Genomic DNA, 20797 nt, shown 5'->3' with positions numbered 1-20797 from the left:
GCAAATGAACTGGCCGAACCTCAACACGCAGAGAGGCAGGCTGTACTGTTAGGGGTTCATCTTCAAAGCAGTAGTTAGCACTGCTGTCTCATGGTGCCAGGGACCCAGGTTCAATTCCAGCCTCAGTGAGTGGGGTTTCCTCCCAGAGATGTGCAGGTTAGATTGATGGGTCATGCTAAATTACTGCTTAGTTTCAGGGGGGCTAGCAGGGTAAATGTGTGATGTTATGTGGATAGGGTGGGACTGTGGTCGGTGCAGACTCGATGGGCTGAATGGCCTCCCTCTGTACTGTACGGATTCTATGATTCACTGATTCTAAGTTGATGCTCATGGAAAGATGCCGGGAAGTTTTTATCACAAGGAAACAAAACAGTGGCCCTCGGAGAATCCAGTTAAAGGATCTGGGAGATCATCATAGCTGATTGGTCCAAACAATGGCCACTGTGTAAACAACATCGACAACAGCTAAAGAGAAATGGACATTGACACAGGCATATCAAACTGGGAGCCAGATCATCTCACCTGAACGGGATCCCTGAATAGACATAACATCAGGAATGAATGGGTTTGTGTCCACCAAGGCAGGGCAAGAACAAAGACATTAAAAAGATGTCTAAAACCCTCACCGGAATTCTATTGCCCCGCCTGCCACAGAATCGGAGAGGGCGAGGAACGGACAATGGAAATGCCCGTTGACGTTCGTGCGAGGCCGAAAAATCCCATCCCCTGTTTCCTTGTACATTTGTCCTGATTAAAGATCATAAAATCAAGATCAAAATGGTGGCCCAGTAGTTAGCACGGCTGCCTCACAGTGCCAGGAACCTGGGTTCAATTCCAGCCACGGGTCACTGTCTGTGTGGAGTTTGCACGTTCTCTCCGTGTCTGCGTGGGTTTCCTCTGGATGCTCTGGTTTCCTCCCACAATCCAAAGCTGTGTAGGTTGGGGGGAATTGGCCATACTAAATTGTTCCTTAGTGTCCAAAAATGTGCAGGTTAGGAGGATTGGGTGATGATAAATTTTCCCTTAGTGTCCAAGGGTGTGTAGGTTAGGTGAATTGGCCACGGTAAATGTGTGGGATTATGGGGAGAGTGCCTGGGTAAAATACTCTATCAGAGGGTCAGTGCAGACTTGATGGGCAGAATGGCCTCCTTTTGCATTGTAAGGATTCTTACAGTAAGAGCAAATCTTAAAACAGTAAGGGAAGGAAAACCCTGTGTGAATGACAACGATTCGGATTCTGTCATCAGAGAGGAATCAACTCCCTCTGTCATTCCAGTGAATTTGTGTAGAGTGTGGAAATTTGTCTACTTTATCCTGCCAACCAATCAATACATCAAACTGTGCAGCCTGAAGGGGGCAAATGTAGGAGGGGGGGGAGAAGGGTGGATGGATTGCTGGGGACTAACGAGTCAGCAGAGGTTGACACTGCAATGCAACATGAAAAAGGTCAATTGTTGTCGATCAAACATTTTGCTCCCGGGAGACTTTTGAACGAGAGAGAGTAAAAAATGAACCCGATCGCCTCCTAAATTTAGCTCCTGTGGAAATGATTCTGACCATCAACAGAGAAATTGGGAAGTGATTGTGTGAAGTGAGCTGGAACAGTCATGCTGTGTCAGATGCTGACATTATGTAGGACTTTGGTGAAGATTGAATGCGTTTAGCTTTGTATATCATGGAATATTCAGATGGCACATGCAGGGGGAAATCAATATAGGGAGACCTTTCAGCCCTTTTGTACCCGTGCTAGCTCTTTGAAGGTGCCACATTTTCAGCCCCATTCCTTTGTTCTCCCATCCCACGGTCACACTAGTTAAATGTATATTTCCCTTTTAAAGTCATGACAGTTTGTACTGAGCCAGGCACTCTACAAACAAAGATTTCACAAACACTGCTGAGAGCAATGATCAGTTAATGTGAGGTTTGTTGTGGTTCAAACTCATTCTCTGATTATTTCTGGGAGGAACAGTAAGCCTGAGTTGGAACAACATTGCCATTCCTTCTCTGTCTCTGTCGCTCATCTATAAGAGATGGGGTGAATTTTTTTCTTGGTGGGTTGTGAGACATTGGAACTCCGTTCTTCAAAGGATGGTGGAAGCAGAGTCCTAGAATCATAGAATCCCTACCGTGTAGAAGGAGGCCATTTGGCCCTTCGAGTCTGCACCAACCACAATCCCGACCAGGCCCTATCGCCATAACCCCATGCATTTACCTTAGCTAGTCCCCCTGACACGATGGAGCATTTTAGTATGGCCCATCCACCCAGCCAGTCCTTGAATGTTTTTAAGACAGAGCTGGATGGGTTCTTGGTAAACAAGGAGATGAAATGCTATTGGTGGTAGGCGGGATGCAGAGTTGAGTTTGCTATCGGCTCAGCCGTGGTCTTGGTGAATAACAGCACGGGTGTAAGAGGCTGAATGGCCTCATCCTGCTCCTTGTTTGAGTGTTTAGATGTTCTGAGGTTTCTCCTCAGAGCTGAAATCCATCGCCCCTGCCACCACTCTAGTCAGTTCTCTGTGTCTAATCCACATCAGCTTGGTTCAGTTGCTCTGGGCCGGTCACTCGACTCTGGGTTTAAGCCCATTTCAGGGTTTTAGTGAAGAATACAAAAGAAAGATGGAAAGTTTTCCCAACTTGTGTCCATTCAGATGGGACAGTAAAGATCCTTTTTGGTTCCAACAGATGTTTCAAGGAATAAAGTTTATTTATTAGTCACAAGTGAGACTTAAATTAATACTGCAATGAAGTTACTATGAAATTCTCCTGGTCGCCACACTCAATGCACCCTAACCAGCACGTCTTTCAGACTGTGAGAGGAAACCAGAGCACCCGGAGGAAACCCACGCAGACGCGGGGGACCACGTACAAACTCAGCATAGACAGTGATCCAAGCCAGGAATCGAACCCATGTCCCTGGTGCTGTGAAGCAGCAGTGCTAACCATTGTGTCACTGTGCCACCCTGAATGTTTAACTGGCTCAAAGACAAGCTGAGAGGTTTTCAGTTTTGGTGAATAGTGTGTGGGACGGAATTCTCCAGCATCGCTGATCGAAAAGCTAGAAACTCCCACCCAACTGGCAATGGGGTTTCACATTCTCCGCAACCCACCCTCTAAAATTCCTGTAGCGGGCAGGATGGGAGAATTCCAGCCTTCATCACTTACTTGACAATATTCTGGACTCAACATGGACAAAATCAAACTGTGAACTCTTTCCTCCATTTTGGTTATGGCTTTGTCAGGCGCCAGACTCCATCTTGTTTTCGCATCTCGCAAAACCATAACAGTCTTCCAATACCACGTGTGTTTAATGGGGGCTTGATGCCAGTGCCTTTATGCATGGTAAGATCCCCCCCCCCCACCCCCCGTCTCCCCCACCACCTCCCCCTCCCCCATCATCCCACCAGCACTGAGATGATTGCTCAGACAATGTGGGGATTTAATTGTAAAATGTTGCATCAAGTCTGCACCACCAACAATCCCACCCAGGCACTAACCCCGTAACCCCTCATAATTGCCCTACTAATCCCCCTGACATTTAGGGGCAATTTAGCATGGACAATCCACCTAACCTGCACATCCTGGGGGGCATGGTGGCACACTGATAAGCACTTCCGCCTAACAGTGCCAGGGACTTGGGTTCGATTCCTGATTTGGGTCACTGTCTGTGTGAAGTTCGCATGTTCTCCCTGTGTCTGCGTGCATGCTCCAGTTTCCTCCCACAGCCCAAAGATGTGTGGGTCAAATGGGTTGGCCATGCTAAATTGCCCCTCAATGTCAGGAGGAGTAGCGAGGGTAAATGCATGGGGTTACCGGGATAGGGTCTGGGTGGGATTGTTTGTGGTTGGTACAGTCTTGATAGGCTGAATGGCTCCTTCCGCGGATTCTATGATCTTTGGAGTGTGAGAGGAAACCAAAGCACCAGAGAAAACCCACGCAAACACGGGGAGAATGTACAAACTCTACACAGACAGTGATCAAAGCTGGGAATCAAACCCAGGTCCCTGGAACTGTGAGGCAGCAATGCTAACCACTGTGCCACCATGCCGCATATTTTCGAAGGGACTGGGTTTGTTAATTCCCCTTTAAACATTCCTTCTAAATCTACTCAGGGAAATCAGTGTCAGTTTTATTAAAGCAAAGTTCAGGCAGGGACCAGGCATGTCCGACACTCCTCATGATATCGGGTAAGTGCGTGAAACAATTTCCTTTTCAGATTAAAGTCACATGGAGATCAGAGTTTGTGACTTGGAAATGCAGTGATTCTGCTGCTGCTGCAGAATATTGAGCCTGTCGCCATTCCTGGCCAGCGCTGCATCGTTCAATCAGGTTATGATTGGCTATGAATGGCAAAACGAGCATGTTCATTGCGTTATGGGTCATTAGGCAAACGATTAGAGGCCCATTGATGAGGCACTTACAGCCGCTTTATCGGAGCAAAATGGCTTTCACAGGAGATGAGTGGACAGCAGTCACCCACACCAGACAGTGCTGTGTTAACCCTGCACTGACACAGCTGAGACTTTCACAGCTCTGAGCTACACAGATTCCACCAGCCTCTTCACTTGCAGAGACTGAAGGGGAAAAGAAGAATAAAAAGACCTGCGTTTATATTGAATACAGGAGTTGGGACATCTTGTTGAACTTGTACAAGACATTGGTAACGCCACACTTGGAATACTGTGTACAGTTCTAGTCACCCTATTATAGAAAGGGTATTATTAAACTAAAAAGGGTGCAGAAAAGATTTACCAGGATGCTACCGGGACTTGATAGTTTGAGTTATAAGGAGAGGCTGGATAGACTGGGTCATTTTTCCCCAGAGCGTAGGAGGCTGAGAGGTGATCTTGTAGAGGCCTATAAAATAATGAGGGGCACAGAACAGTTAGATAGTCAATATCTTTTTCCAAAGGTAGGGGAATCTAAAACTAGAGGGCATAGGTTTAGGGTAAATGGGGAGAGATACAAAAGAGTCCAGAGGGGCAATGTTTTCACACAGAGGGTGGTGAGTGTCTGGAACAAGCTGCCAGAAGTAGTGGCAGAGGTGGGTACAATTTTGTCTTTTAAAAAGCATTTAGACAGTTACATGGGTAAGGTGGGTGTAGAGGGACGTGGGTCAAACGGGCAATTGGGATTAACTTTGTGGTTTAAAACAAAAAGGTCAGCATGGACAAGTTGGGCTGAAGGGCCTGTTTCCATGCTGTAAACCTCTATGACTCTATGAATCTATATAGTACCATTCATGGCCACCCAATGTCATTCCAAATTGTTCAATGGCCAGTGAAGTACTTTCTGTCACTGTTGGAATGTTGGAAGCCAATTTGTACATAACAAACTCCCACAAACACCAATGATCTGACTTGCCAAAAGAGAAAATGCTGGAAAACCTCTTTTGGTTTCAGATTCCAGCATCCATGGTAATTTGCTTTTAACCAATGATCTGATTTCTCCTTGCTATAGTGGGAGTGCAGCTCTCACTAGGCTGATTCCTGAGATGGCAGGTCTGTCATATGAGGGGAGATTAAGTCAGTTAGGACTGTATTCACTGAAGTTTAGAAGAGTGAGAGAGGATCTCATAGAAACTGATAAAATTCTAACAGGGCTAGACAGGGTAGATTCAGAAAGAATGTTCCCAATGGTGGGGGAAGTCCAGAACTAGGGGTCATAGTTTGAGGATAAGGGGTAAACCTTTTAGAACTGAGGTGAGGAGCGAAATCTTGTGAGTTTACTATCAAATAAATCGGTCGGATTTAAACCTGGTGTTGTCAGACTTCTTACTGAGTCTACACCAGTCCAACGCCGGCATCTCCACATCATGAGAATCTTTTCACCCAGGGGTGGTGAATGTGTGGAATTCACTCCCACAGAAAGCAGTTGAGGCCAAAACATTGTCTGATTTCAAGAAGAAATTAGTTATAGCTCTTGGGGCTGAAGAAATCGAGGGATATTGGGGGGTGGTGGGGGGGGGGCGCTGTGGAGAAGGGGGGCTCAGGATATTGAATTTGATGATCTATAATCTATTCTCAGTGATGCTGTTTCAGGAGTAAATTTGGCCCAGACACCTCTTGAGGAAAGATTTCCAGAGATTCACAACTCTGAGAGGACAATTGTCTTCTCATCTCTGTTTTAAATGAACAACTACTTATTTTTAAACAGTGACCCCCCTCATTCTAGATTCTCCCACAAGAAGAAGCATCTTCTCCACATCCATCCTGGCAAGACCACCCTCCCCCCACCCCTCCCCGCTGGAACTTCAATCTTTCACTTAACTCACCTCTTACTTTTCTAAACTCCGGTGGACACAAGCCTAACTTGTCCAACCTTTCCTCAGAAGACAACCCTCCTATTCCAAGTAATAACCTGGTCATATCTTTCAGAACTGCTTTTCATCCTTCATTATATAAATGGTCCACAGTGTTACCCAAACTCTGCAGTGCATGTCTCAATGCTGGACCCTCCCTCTCTACACTATGAGGCTGTGTGTTTCCGACATTTCAATAGAGAGGGAACTTTGTAAGAGGCTTCATTGGCTGTAATTCAACTTGGGACAAACCAAGGCCATTAAAGGTGCCTTAGAAAAGTATAGTTTATTGTTATTTTTGGACAAATGTGCAAAGAGATGGGTCAACCTCGCTAATGGAACTCCCCATTTGAAACTATCTATCAGTTGTCCCAATGGGAGGAAGGGTTTATAGAGCTCAGGCGATGAGGTGATGCTTTGGGAGAAACATCATAGGAATTATTCAGGAAGAGAATGAAGAATCGGCAACCTCTGCTGGAAAATCTCAGCAAGTCTGACAGCATCTGTGGCAAGAGAATAGGGCCAACGTTTAGAGTAGGCTCTTCCAAATGGCGGCACAGTTGTTAGCACTGCTGCCTCACAGCGCCAGAGACCCGTGTTCGATTCCCGGTTTGCGTCACTGTCTGTGCAGCGTCTGCACATTCTCCCCGTGTCTGTGTGGGTTTGCTCCGGTTTCTTCCCACAGACCAAAAGACGTGCTGGTTAGATGCATTAAATGCTCAGTGTACCTGAACAGGCGCCAGAGTGTGGCAACTAGGGATTTTCACAGTAACTTCAGTGCAGCATGAATGTCCGCTAAGAGGGGGTGCTGTCCTGTCAGAGGTGCCATCTTTTCAGTGCCCTCCCCACCCCTGTAGCCAGTTTTGTGGAGGGACTTTTCTCCTTGGAAAGACGGAGATTGAGGGGGGACATGATAGAGGTATATAAGATACTGAAGGGAATAGATAGAGTCAATAGTGAGAGACTGCTCCCTAGACTGGGTACAAATACGAGAGGTCATGATTTAAGGGTGAAGGGGGAGAGGTATAATTTGGACGTGAGAGGAAGGTTCTTTATGCAGAGAGTTGTGGGGGTATGGAACGCGCTACCGAGGAGGGTGGTGGACTCGTTTAAGGTTCAGTTGGACAGACACATGAGTGAAACAAGGATGGAGGGATATAGTAGGGGCTATTAAATAATGTCAGAACCTCGGGAGACCGGAAATGCAGACTTGTAAATTAACGTTTTTGTCTTTTTATTCCGTAGGTGGACGTCCACCTCGTTGTCAAACGAGGGGCATGCACACGGTGGGTCGTGCGTGGGCTGCTCTTGGAGGTTCCGGGAGTGGCCTAGTACTTCGTGTCGGTGTGTGTGCTTGATCCTGGACCGGTAGACGGGCGCCGCAACAGCTCAGTGACTATCACTGCTAGCTGTGCAGATACATGGATTTGGGCCTGTGTCTGTGGGAGTTTGCGCATTCTCCCTGTGGTTGCGTGGGTTTCCTCCGGGTGCTCCGGTTTCCTCCCACACCCCAAAGATGTGCTCTTAGGCTGATTGGTTTTACCAAATTGACACTATTCTCCCCTGAATCTGGCTAAGTTAGGGGTTCCATTTGTAGACACGCAGGGTAGAATAGGTGTAGGGTGATGCGGCGGCGCGGGCTCGTTGGGCCGAAGGGCCTGTTTCCCGTGCTGGGTTGTTCTTTGTTCTTTGTTCTTTGTTGACCCAGTTTTTGACCAATTTTCAGGGGAAAAAAGCCAGCAATAATTCCAGACCAAAGATTCTAATTCCTGCTTTAAAGCAAGAGGACAATAAAAAAGAATGAGATGTCGGGGTGTTACTGCTGGCCAGTAAAATTACTCACCAACTTCCAGCCTTCCTTCACCTAACTCCCCATTCGGATCGTTATCACAGTAAAGTCTGTCGAGGCTACAATTTTATCTCTTATTGTTGAATGGCTTTTGTGCCCATTTAATATGTTAGGTAATATGTTGGACCTGAAAAAATAATAAGATATAAGTTTTGTTCACAATTTCTCTCATCATTTTCTGACATATTTTGTCTCAAAGCGAAGGAAATTGGTTTTGAAATATGATTCTATTGAAAAAACGATTGCTAAGATTCCGTCCCCCACCCCCAGCCGCATGTTTCCTGCTGACAGGCGGCGGCGATACAATGTTTGTGAGCAGTGGGATTCTCTGGTGCTTCTGCTGCTGTTGCCCCAGCCAGTGGGAAACCCAAGGATGGGGGCGGTAGGACCAGAGAATCCCAGTGGTGTCACCGGCCGGAGAATTCCAGCCATATATCTGGCGGTACAACTGTGTACGTGATGTATTCAATGAAACCCCTACTGGAGGGGTGTATCAATGTACAATCTTTATCCAGATGCCCCTGGAGATCATAGAATCATAGAACTTTACAGTGCAGAAGTAGGCCATTAGACCCATCAAGTGTGTTCTGATCCCATCCAGACTCTATTCCCATAACCCCCCCTAGCTAGTCCCCCTGACAGTAAGGGGCAATTTAGCACGGCCAATCCACCTAACCTGCACATCTTTGGACTGTGGGAGGAAACCCATGCAGACACAGAGAGAACATGCAAACTCCACACAGAGAGTGATCCAAACGAGGAATCGAACCTGGGCCCCGGTGTGCAGTGAGGCAGTAGTTATAACCACTGTGTCACTGTGCCATCCCACGGTGGTTGATTCCATTCAATAAGCAATGGAAGGTTGGACTAATCATAGGCTATTTGATCCGGTGAGTCTTCACAATTCGTAGATCCTCAATTATTATCTCAACCATGAACATTCCACCTCATTCCCATCTATCACTAGAGCCCCTCTCTACAAAAAGGGATCAGGTTGGAGGACAGGAGATGGAAATAGGTTGGCATGGATGGACAAGGGGTGGGTGCAAGGTGGGGGGGGTAGGGAGAGGGCAGGTGAGAGATGTGCCATCAAATTTTTTTGTCTTGCACTCTTCAGAACAGATGAAAGAATACCAAAGTTCAAAGGGAGTAACATGTAATGCTGTATGAGAAAAAGATGAAGAATACCACAGTAGATCAAACTAGGGCAGGACTTACTCAGTTAATGGTAGGCCACTGGGGAGAGTTACAGAACTAAGAGATCTAGGGGTAAATGTTCATAGCTCCTTGCAAGTGGAGTCACAGGTGGACAGAATGGTGAAGAAGGCATTCAGCAAGCTTGGTTTCATCAGTCAGAACATTGAATACAGAAGTTGGGACGTCTTGTTGAAGTTGTACAAGACATTGGTAAGGCCACACTTACTGTGTGCAGTTCTGGTCACCCTATTATAGAAAGGATATTATTAAACTAGAAAGAGTGCAGGAAAGGTTTACTAAGATGCTACCAGGACTTGATGGTTTAAGTTATAAGGAGAGGTTGGATAAACTGTGACTTTTTATCTGGAGCGTATAAGACTTAGGATGATCTCATCAATGTCTATAAAATAGTGAGGGGCATAGATCAGCTAGTCAACATCTTTCCCCAAAGGTAGGGGAGTCTAAAACCAGAAGGCGTAGGTTTAAGGTGAAAGGGGAGAGATACAAAAGGGTCCAGAGAGAAATTCTTTCTCACAGAGGGTGGTGAGTGTCTGGAACAAGCTGCCAGAGGTAGTAGTAGAGGCAGGTACAATTTTGTCTTTTAAAAAGCATTTGGACAGTTACATTGGTAAGACGGGTAAAGAGGGATATGGGCCAAATGCGGGCAATTGGGACTAGTTTAGCCGTTAAAAAAAGGGGTGGCATGGACAAATTGGGCCAAAGGGTCTCTCTCCATGCTGTAGACTTCTATGACTGTTTAGGGATTTTCACTGCAACTTCATTGCAGTGTTACTGTAAGCCTATTTGTGACATGAATAAATAGGCTTCAGACTGGAGAATGCACTTGGTAATGTCTCGATCGATCAAAGCTGCCTTGGCAGCCAATCAGCATCCTTTTCTATCTCATCCCAGCTCTGATGAAAGGTCTACAACCTAAAATATTACTCGGAGTTTTCTGGCTTCCCCCATGGCAGACAACCGTGGATTTCAGCGGGACTGGAAAATTGCACTGGTGAGAGGAGCGGCTAAGTCCTGGCTGTTAACTTCGTTTCTCTCTCTCTGCAGGTGCTGTCAGACCCGTTGAACATTTCCAACGTTTGCTATCTGTATTTCAGATTTCCAGTGTCCACAATACCTCAATGGTGCAATCAGAGGTGACTCTGATAGTGAGTCAGAGAGAAGGCTCATGGTGGAGCTTGGAATCTAATCATGGAATCCTACTGTGCAGAATGAGGCCATTTGGCCCATCGAATCTACACTGATTTCAATCCCATGTATTTACCCTAGCTAGGTCCCTGACACTAAGGGGCAATTTAGCACAGCCAATCCACCTAACCCGCACATCTTTGGAGTGTGGGAGGAAACCCATGCAGACACGGGGAGAATGTGCAAACTCCGCACAGACAATGACCCAAGGCCGGAATTGAACCCAGGTCCCTGGCACTGTGAAGCAGCAGTGCTAACCACTGTGCCGCCATGTCACCCAACTGGAATGGAACAAGTTGGATGACCTATGTATGGTTTGAGATGAGCTGAGTGGTGTCTGTTATCCGTATTGTGATCTCTAATTGACCTCATTGATTTACCAGCATTGACAATTAACCTGCATTCTGACCAGGAATGCTTGAGTAGCAGCCTTAAAGGGGCAGATCCATACCCCCAGACTATCTTAAAGGAGCATTGCACAGGAGCACTGTTATTGAGCAATCAGGTGAAACCATTAGCCGAGAGCTGGACTTGAATTCCTGAGAGAATGGTTTAGTACCCAAGGGTAAGCAGATTGCTTTCATGATATGATACCTGTTAACTGTGACAATCAACAGCAAGATTTTTATAAATATTTCCTGGAACAAAGGAATTAAAGGAAATCTAAATGTTTTTGTTTTGAGGTAAGGCGCAATACAATCTTCAAAAAGGATCAAAGCAAGTAACATTTAACATTCAATAGCTCTTTCATTCACATTTAAAATATCCAATTTATATTTAATCCTTGGCTCCCCTCACGTTGTAAAGTGATAAGTTTTTAATAGGGCAAACGCAGAGAGGAAGTGTAGATATTGTCAGAAACCTCAGTGTCTTCTTGTTACCTGAAGAAAGCCCAGCTCTCTTTCAGTTACTGGATCTAAACATCTTTGAGTTTCAGTTAAAAGGTATCTCTTTACATTTCCACAATGTTGAATGACCCAGATTAGAATTTCTGTCCTCACTTCTGCCAACAGGTCACTCTGTAACTGAGCCTCCTCCTTCAGCACTCCCTTGGGACTTGTTTCCACTCTGCTGCGATGGGTTCTGAGGTAAGCTCAACACACAATCTGTAATCTCTGCCATGTGTGGGGAGGATGGTACTCGAGGGGTTGGGTAGATGGGTTGGTTGAAGTTTTGAGTGCTCCCTCCGATGCCTCGCCTTCACCTCTGTATGTTCCTGGCCCAGTCTCTTAATGGCTACAGTGCCTTCCCGAATCAACCTTCTCCCTTCCAGTCAGTCAGAAGCCAGGCTCTCCCTTGGATCTGGGGGGATTTTTGATCTCTTCATCAGCACGGTGACACTGCTGCCTCACAGGCCAGGGACCCGGGTTCAATTCCGGCCTGTCTGTATGGAGTTTGCACATTCTCCCTGTGTCTGTGTGGGTTTCTGCCAGGTGTTCCGGCTTCCTCCCACACTCCAAAGATGTGCGGGTTCGTTGGATTGGCCATGTTCAATTGACCCTAATGTCATTTGGACTGGCAGGGTAAATATGTGGAGTTGTGGGAAAAGGGCCTGAGTGGGAATGTGGTCAGTATAGACTTGATGGGTTGAATGGTCTCCTTCTGCACTGTAAGGATTCTATGATTCATGGATCCTTTGAGGACATCACTAAAATGTTTCCACTGTTATCCTGGGAGTCCCCTGCCGTACCTGGGTTCCGAGTGTAACGATTACTCTGACATGTGAGGGACAAGCCACCAGAATGGAACTGGTTTAGAGTGGTTTGTGCCTCCACACTGGGCAGACTGACATGTTTCATATTCAATATGGAAATGGGAGGTGGTTGTGTCTCAGTGGCTTGCTAGCACTTTGGCTTCTGTGACAAAAGGTTGTTGCTTTAAGATGCAATTCAAAACGGGTATAAAATTTTCGCTGACACTCCCACTGCAGTACTGAGGGAGTGCCGTGTGGTAGGATTTTGTGGGCGAGATTTTCTGGCCACGCTCGCCCCAAAGCTGGAAATTCTCACCGGAGGTCAACTGAAGTTTGCACGATCCGTGTCCCGCCCGCTATGATTCCCGTGGCGGGTGGGATGGGAAAGTTCCGCCCTTTGTCTTTCAAGGTGAGATGTTAAACTGAGGCCCCAAGAGGCATGAGAATCACAAATAACACCCGAGCACTTCCCACTCTACCCACTGTGCACCATGCATGTACCAGCCTAAGGTCAACAAACCCCCCCCCTTCCTTGATTTTGATTTGATTTGATTTTTTGATTTGATTTATTATGGTCACATGTATTAACATACAGTGGAAAGTATTGTTTCTTGCGCAGTGTATAGACAAAACATGCCATTCATAGAGAAGGAAAGGAGAGGGTGCAGAATGTAGTGTTACAGTCATAGCTAGGGTGTAGAGAAAGATCAACTTAATGCGAGGTTGGTCCATTCAAAAGTCTGACAGCAGCAGGGAAGAAGCTGTTCTTGAGTCGGTTGGTATGTGATCTCAGACTTTTGTATCTTTTTCCTGATAGAAGAAGGTGGAAGAGAGAATGTCCAGGGCGTGTGGGGTCCTTGATGATGCTGGCTGCTTTATCAAGGCAGCGGGAAGTGTAGACATAGTCAATGGATGGGAGGCTGGTTTGCGTGATGGATTGGGCTACTCCCAATCCAATCTCCTTTGCTAGGGAACTCTAACCAATTATTCCTCTGAATCTTCCTCTACTGAATTCTTCACTTCATTGAGAGGAGAGATTAGGGCAGACTCTCAGTTCAGAATCCAATGTCAACATTGAACATTTCCATGTGAGAATATATGAAAGCCATGTTTCCTTACGTCAGAGAAGGCATAAAATGAACACTTCAATATTTATTCAAACTGACAAAGTTTGAAATAACATGATTGCACTGTGAAACTAACCAATGTCTGAAATACTTTGCATCCATTTCATGAGTCCTGGCTTCCCAAATCATAACCTTATACTTGGCAGCTTAGGTCTTTCATCCAATTCAATTGGCAAATATGTCTGAAAACGATTATTTTTTAAGAATTAAACTTTGTGTAACATGAGTATAAACTGGAGACTCAGATATGCTGTTGGACACAGAAATGGGTTTGAATAATGCAATAACCTTTGAACTAGATATCAGGAGCAGCCAATGGCAGAAGTGCCCTCTAGTGAGAGATCTGCTGGGAGTTTATTGCAGGTGGAACCTCAGTGCCATCCAAATCCCTTCATTCTGAAGCGCCAACTTTAACACTGAGGCTGCTTTCACCAGAGGCAAACTTTTTGGATTGAGAATAAGATTGTCCATTAAGAGCAAATTACAATACAGCACAGGAACAGGCCCTTTGCCCACCAAGCCTGTGTTGATACACGCTTTCTGTCCCTCTGTGCACCCCCCATTCATGTGTCCATCACATTGTTTATGTGCCTCCCACTACCTTCACTGGCAGTGTGTCCCAGGCATCCGCCACTCACTGTGTGAGAAACTTTCCCCTCATGTCTCCCCTGAACTTACCATTTCTCAGCTTAAACCTACTACCTCACCTTAAGCCCGTGCACTCTTGTAGGCCCTTCCACCCTGCAAAAAAGCCCCTGACTATTCGCCCTATCTTTGCCTTTCATAATTTTGTAGACTTCTATTAGTTCGCCTCTCAGCCCCTGTCTTTCCGGTGAAAACAATTCGAGTTTATCCATCCTGTCCTCATAGCTAAAACCCTCCAGGCCACCAGTGCTGGTGGACCTTCTTTGTATCCTTTCCAAAGCATCCACATCCTTCTGGTACTGTGGCAGCCAGAACTGTACACGATATTCCAAATGCGACCTAACTAAAGTTTTATACAACTGCAACATATCTTGCCAATTAAGGATAGTTTTGCTCAGTTAGTATAATGTCCTTATGCCTGGGAGGAAGGGGAGGAGAGAGAGAGAGAGAAGGGAAGAAATGCAAAGAAAGAAGTGGGGACTAAGGGAATGAGAGTGAAAAGAAGAGGGCAAAAAGGAGAGAGAGAAAAGGAGAGCAAGAGTAAAAAAGGAGAGCGCAAGGGAAGAGAGGAAAAGGAGATTGAGAAAAGATTTAAAAGAGATGAGGAGGTGAGAGGTGGAGAAAGAAAGGGGGAAAGATTGAGAAAAGAAAGGAAAAGAAGAGGGAAGTAGAGAAAGAGATAGAACCACCTTCTCAGTTTCTATAGGATTCAGGTCAATTATCCCAGTGTAAATGGAAGGTATATTAATGAAATGACACACCTTTCTTCTTTCACATAATTCTTTGACTATCATAACCTGGATCTAGGTTGATCCTTATAACAGGAATGCAATATATTCCAGAGTATTCCAGTGTGCTCAAGGTGAGTCAGAATTCTTCTGAAACCACAAGTGATTGCAAATGTTTTAGATCTTACAAAAGGACACTAAAGCATTATCACTTTTAAAGCAGTTTAACATTCATTTGTATTCTCCTTTTGTAGCCTTGCTATTCTGGCAATGGAGAGGAGATTGGAGTTCTGCTAAAACTTACACCCAAAGCCAGCAGTGTGTAATCTATGACGACAGCTTACACTGATGGAGGAACTCTGTGATTCCCCTCCCATAAAAAGAATCAGAATCCCTACACTGCAGAAGGAGGCCATTTGGCCCATTGAGTCTGCACCAAGGTCTTACCCCCACATATTTACCCTGCTAATCCCGTGAACTTATGCATCCTTGGGCAATTTATCATGGCCAGTGCACCTAACCTCCACATCTTTGGACACGAAGAGGCAGTTTAGCATGGCCAATGCAGGTAACCCCCACATCTTTCAGACTGTGGGAGGAAACTGGAGGACCCCGGTGGAAACTCACGCAGACACGGGGAGAATGTGCAAACTCCACACAGGCAGCGACCCCAAGTTGGGAATCGAACCCGGGTCCCTGGCTCTGTTAACCACTGTGCCACCGTGCCGCCCACTCGTCTCGTCTGTGTCTTTACTGAATGACATGTTCAGATCAGAAAGCCACTCCATATCAAATCACGGGTGTGAACTCAGAGTCTATGCTGTCAGCTGCCAATATTTGAATGTTCCTTTGCTGTCTCATTTTGCCATTTCAGTGTAATAGGAGAATGGTAATGAATGTCAAGCTCATCCTTAAATGCATAATTGTTCTTCCTGATAACAAAACTCTTTGCAATAAGCTGAGGAAAAAGCGCAATAAATAACGAACATTTTTAATGCAAATCATCTTGACAATTGGAAGGGTAATTCTACCTGAGAGAATGTAGCATGGATTACTAATATCTTCCTTATCTTGATCTGGGAAGGAAAAAAAATGTTCAATTAAATGAAATGTCAGACATGCTATCATAATTAGCTGAAGTTCATGAATCAGCCAATTGCTGTGCACACACGTTCCATGACTGGCCTTATCAATTCAAGGCAGAAAGGCCAATTTCCTCCGAGCCATGGCCGTGCTGAAGAACAGAGTGATATTGTCCAATATTTAAATCACAAGCTTTTGGAAAACTCAAATAAGAAGCTAAGGCTTGCATTTGCACAGCAAATTATATCACATTGATATGCCATGTGTACTTTAGGAATGAGATGAGGGTCAATTGAGGTGGGGAGGGGGCAGCACTGTGGCACAGTGGTTAGCACTGCTGCCTCACAGTGCTCAGGACCCGGGTTCAATTCCAGCCTCAGGCTGTTGTGGAGTCTGCACGTTCTCCCCGTGTTAACGTGGGGTTCCTCTGGAAGATCCGATTTTCTCCCACACTCCAAAGATATGTAGATTCAGAGAATTGGCCAGGCTAAATTTCTCCTTAGTGAGTAGGGATGCGTAGGTTTGGAGGATTGGCCATGCTGTATTTCTCTTTAGTGGCTAGAGATGTGTAGGTTAGATGGTTTGGCCATGGTAAATTTGCAGGATTACAAAGATAGGGTGGGGCAGTGGGCCTATGTGGGATGCTTTTTCGGAGAGTTGGTGCAAACCCTATGGGCTGAATGGCCTTCTCCTGCACTGTAGCGATTCTATGGTTCTATGATTCTATGTTTCACTGATAAGGCTATCAACCTTTGGAATTCCCTATCTCAGAGCAGTAAATACTCACACAATCAATAAGTATATTCAAGACCGAGTCTGATAGATGTTTAGACAGAAGATGGATCATGGGATATGGAGGTAGGATGGGAAGGTGGAGCTGGAGAAGGGAATTGGCCATGACCTTACCGAATGGTGAATAGGCTGGAAGAGTACCCTCTGCTCCTATTTCTCCTGTCCTTCCATGTGCTCAGACAGCCCAGGATGCTTCACAGCCAATGAGGTGCACTTGAAGTGTTGACAATATTGCTATTGCTGGAAATGGAAGAGCCAATGTGTGCACAGCAAGCTCCCACAAACGGCAATTTGATACTGACCAGGATACCTGGAAAATCTAAACTTACCCCAGTGTCAGATTTGGCTCAGCATCTCCACACTAACTGCTGCCAAAGGCTTTAATTTCTGAGCAACATTCTGTGGTAGTCTTCCCTCTCGGCTACCGATGCAAGTTCCCTGAATAATAGCGAGTGGAGAGATACAGAGGTGTCCAGAGGAGCAATTTTTTTCAATTTTGTCTGGAACAAGCTGCCAGAGATAGTAGTAGAGGTGGTTACAATTTTGTCTTTTAAAAAGCATTTAGACAGTTACATGGGTAAGATTGGTATAGAGGGGTGGGTATGGGCCAAATGTGGGCAACTGGGACTAGCTTAGGGGTTTAAAAAAAGAAGGGCTGCATGGACAAGTTGTGCTGAAGGCCTGTTTCCATGCTGAAAACCCCTGTGTCTCTATGACTCTATAACTAAAGAGAATTAGAGTGAATTCCTGGGAGCTGTGGCACTCGTTGATTTGGGTTCAGGAGAATTGAACAACCTGAAGAAACAGTGCCACTAGGGAGATCTCATTTGAAATTAGAAGTAAAATGGGTCGAGTTCCGTTTGGAGATTTGGTTTCAATAGTAATCACTTCCAAGGGTTGCATGGTGGCACAATGGTTAGGATGGCACGGTGGCACAGTGATTAGCACTGCTGCCTCACAGCACCAGGGACCTGGGTTTGATTCCCGGCTTGGGTCATTGTATGTGCAGAGTCCGCACATTCTTCCCATGTCTGTGTGGGTTTCCTCCGGATGCTCCAGTTTCCTCCCACAGTCCAAAGATGTGTACGGGTTAGCTGGATTGGCCATGCTAAGTTCTCCCTTAGTGTCAGGGGAATTAGCAGGGTAAATGCTTGAGGTTGCGGGAATAGGGTCTGGGGAGTGGGATTGTGGTCTGTACAGATGCAATGGCCGAATGGCCTCTTTTTGTACTGTGGGGATTCTATTCTACGATGAGATATTGGCTGGAATTTTACGGGGGGGTGGCTGAGGTTTCCAGAATGGTATTCTCTGTTGGCCTCGGGCGGGATCTTATGAGACTCGGGTGGGCGAGGCGGTAAGATTCCGGCAATGGGGTAGGATTTACCTGCCCCTGCAGCTAACAGAATCGTTCGGTCGTGCCTGCAGGTTCGCTGACAGTGGAATGGGCGGACAATGCAAATTGCCATTGAATTTGGCAGGACCAGAACATCCGGGACAGGAGAACCCACTGTGGGAGGAGGGGCGGGGGGACGGAGGGATGGGGGGGGGGGGGGGGGGGGAGGGGGGGCGGGGGGGGGGCGGGGGGGGGGGAGGGGGGGCGGGGGGGGGAGGGGGGGCGGGGGGACGGGGGGGGGGGAGGAGGGGCGGGGGGGTGGGGGAGGAGGGGTGGGTGGACGGGGGCGGGGGTGGAGAGGGTTGGATGTGGCCGGGGGGGGGGCTGGGTGGGGGGGAGGGTGTGCAGAAACATTCCAGTCAAGTATTAAATCAGTAGTGTTTGTTCATTCCTTCCTGTCAATAAAAGTTATTCCCTTCAAAAGATGAAACCTTGTTGCGTGGGTTTATTTAGTTGATAACCGGGAATTCAAATCTCTTTTTAAAAGTTACCAGACTCCGCTGAGATCGTAACAATTTTAATAACCATTTTTTTTCCCTCCTGTAAAGTTTAAGCCTTTGATACAATTTCTCCTTTGTAATATTACGTTTCCCTGGTTCTATCAGGTTTGATTTTACAAGTCAAATAAAGATTTCTGTTTCGGGTTGAAAGCAGTTATTTGATACCTTTGACCACTCAGTTTCATCCCGTCCAGCAACATAACCCTGTGTGGATAATATGTCCTCACTTATTATTGTTATTTTAAATGGGAATATAATAGAATTCTCTAATTAATTTTGGACTGCATTCTGCCTCAACGCTTTAATGAATAGTTGGCATCAAACTGTTAATATGTTTCCAATTGCAAGTTTAGAATTCCCAATGCCTCAAGAATTCAGAGCTAGTTTGTATGTCTAATTAATTGTGGGTTGGGGGAAATGATCCTTTAGAAACTGTGTTTCTGGGTTTGTTTAGCTTGTATTTCTCCTTGTCAGTCAAGAGTGGAAATGTGCAGACTGCGCGCGAGAGAGAGACATTCCTGGCTGCAAACATTCTTATCCTCAGCGACTGAAGGCAGTTCACCTCACTCCTCAACACGCAAAGCCAACATGAAGTCTCGGACCTATGCCTGTCTGAGCGTAACTAATGGAGTAAAAAAAAACCAACAGTTTTGGAATCAGAACTTGCAAGTCCGCGCAGATCGCTAGAAAATGAATTCTCAAACCCCCTGAACAGTGTAAAACTCAGCCATGTGCTTCCACCCAAAGCCTCAGCTCAAATTTGACAATATATTTGATGATTAGTCGAATATTCCACCAAATGTTCAATCTCCGCACTTCACTCAAATATGGTCGCCTTCAATAAACCTCTGATTTCTCTTTGTCCACGGCCTCCTCCGTTCTTCTAATCAATCTCAATAGAACTTCAAGGAACAGCACCTCATCTTTCAATCTTCCAGTTTCTAATCTAAGCTCCATCTTTGGATCATTACCACAGTTCCCAATTTTGTTAGGACAATTGATGATAATGATTCTGCAGTTGCCATCTTCTCTCTCCCTCATGGACAGTCCTGTGAGATCAAGGATGACTTACTCCATTTTCCATAAATTCTGAGGTAGTTGATAAATCCAACGTATGATCTGCAGACACAACGTGGCACAGTGGTTAGCACAGCTGCCTCACAGTGCCAGGGACCCAGGTTCAATTCTAGCCTTGGGTCACTGTCTGTGTGGAGTTTGCACGTTCTCCTCGTGTCCGCATGGGTTCCTCCGGGTGCACTGATGTTCAGAATAGGTTAATTGGCAATGATAAATTGCCCCTTAGTGTCAGGGGGATTAGGAGGGTAAATATGTGGGGTTACAGGGATGGGACCTGGGTTGGATTGTTGTCAGTGGAGGCTCAATGGGACAAATGAAATCCTTCTGCACTGTAGATTCTGTGATTCTATTTGCAGGTTAGGTGGATTGCCAATGCTAAATTGCCCCTTAGTGTCCCAAGATGTGCAATTAGATGGATTGGCCATGGCAAATGCCTGGGGCTAGGAGGATAGGGAGGGGTGGCGTTGGGTAGTTATTGGGGGTAGGGGAGTGGGCAAGGGTAAAATCGTCTTTTGGAGAGTTGGCGCAGACTTGATGGACCGAATGGCCTCCTTCTGCATTCAAGGGATTCTATAACTGTGGCTGTCTGTTGGAGCAGTCTCTGGGAACTGCACTAGTGAGGGCGAGTCCCTTACCCATGGACCCCCTCTGTCTTGCCAATCCCACCAGATTGCATCTTATTTTTATGCTCTCCTGCTGTGCACTGCCTGCTCTGAGTGGCTGAGGTGCTAACACAGCCTGGGCCTGTGCGACTCTTCTCAAAGCTGCATTGTCCTTGGGAAGTTGCTGTGAATTACCCATTTCACAAACTCAGTGGTGGAGTTTGGTTCCATCGACGGATTCAAGAGGGAAGTGAATTATTATCTGAAGAGGAAGGATGTACAGGGTTATGGGGAGAAAGTGGGTGAATGACACCAACTACATTACTCATTCCAAGAGCTGGCGCCAAGACGATGGGCTGAAGGGCCATCTGTACAGTAACGATTCTGTACAGTAACGATTCTGTACAGTAACGATTCTGTACTGTAACGATTCTGTACTGTACTGTACTTTTGTACTGTAACGATTCTGTGAAGATCGCCAAGGTAGCGAGTTTCAGCTCACTCGATGAACGCTCGTGCGTTCATCAGCAACAGAGATTGGAAAAATAACCAGAATGGAAACTCTAACCTGTGGTACTGACCAATCAGAGTGGCATTGCTGTCAACA

The sequence above is a fragment of the Carcharhinus amblyrhynchos genome, chromosome 31 (assembly GCF_965287045.1).
Source record: "Carcharhinus amblyrhynchos chromosome 31, sCarAmb.v2.hapA, whole genome shotgun sequence".
Taxonomy (NCBI): domain Eukaryota; kingdom Metazoa; phylum Chordata; class Chondrichthyes; order Carcharhiniformes; family Carcharhinidae; genus Carcharhinus; species Carcharhinus amblyrhynchos.
Note: the sequence above shows the minus strand (reverse complement) of the source record.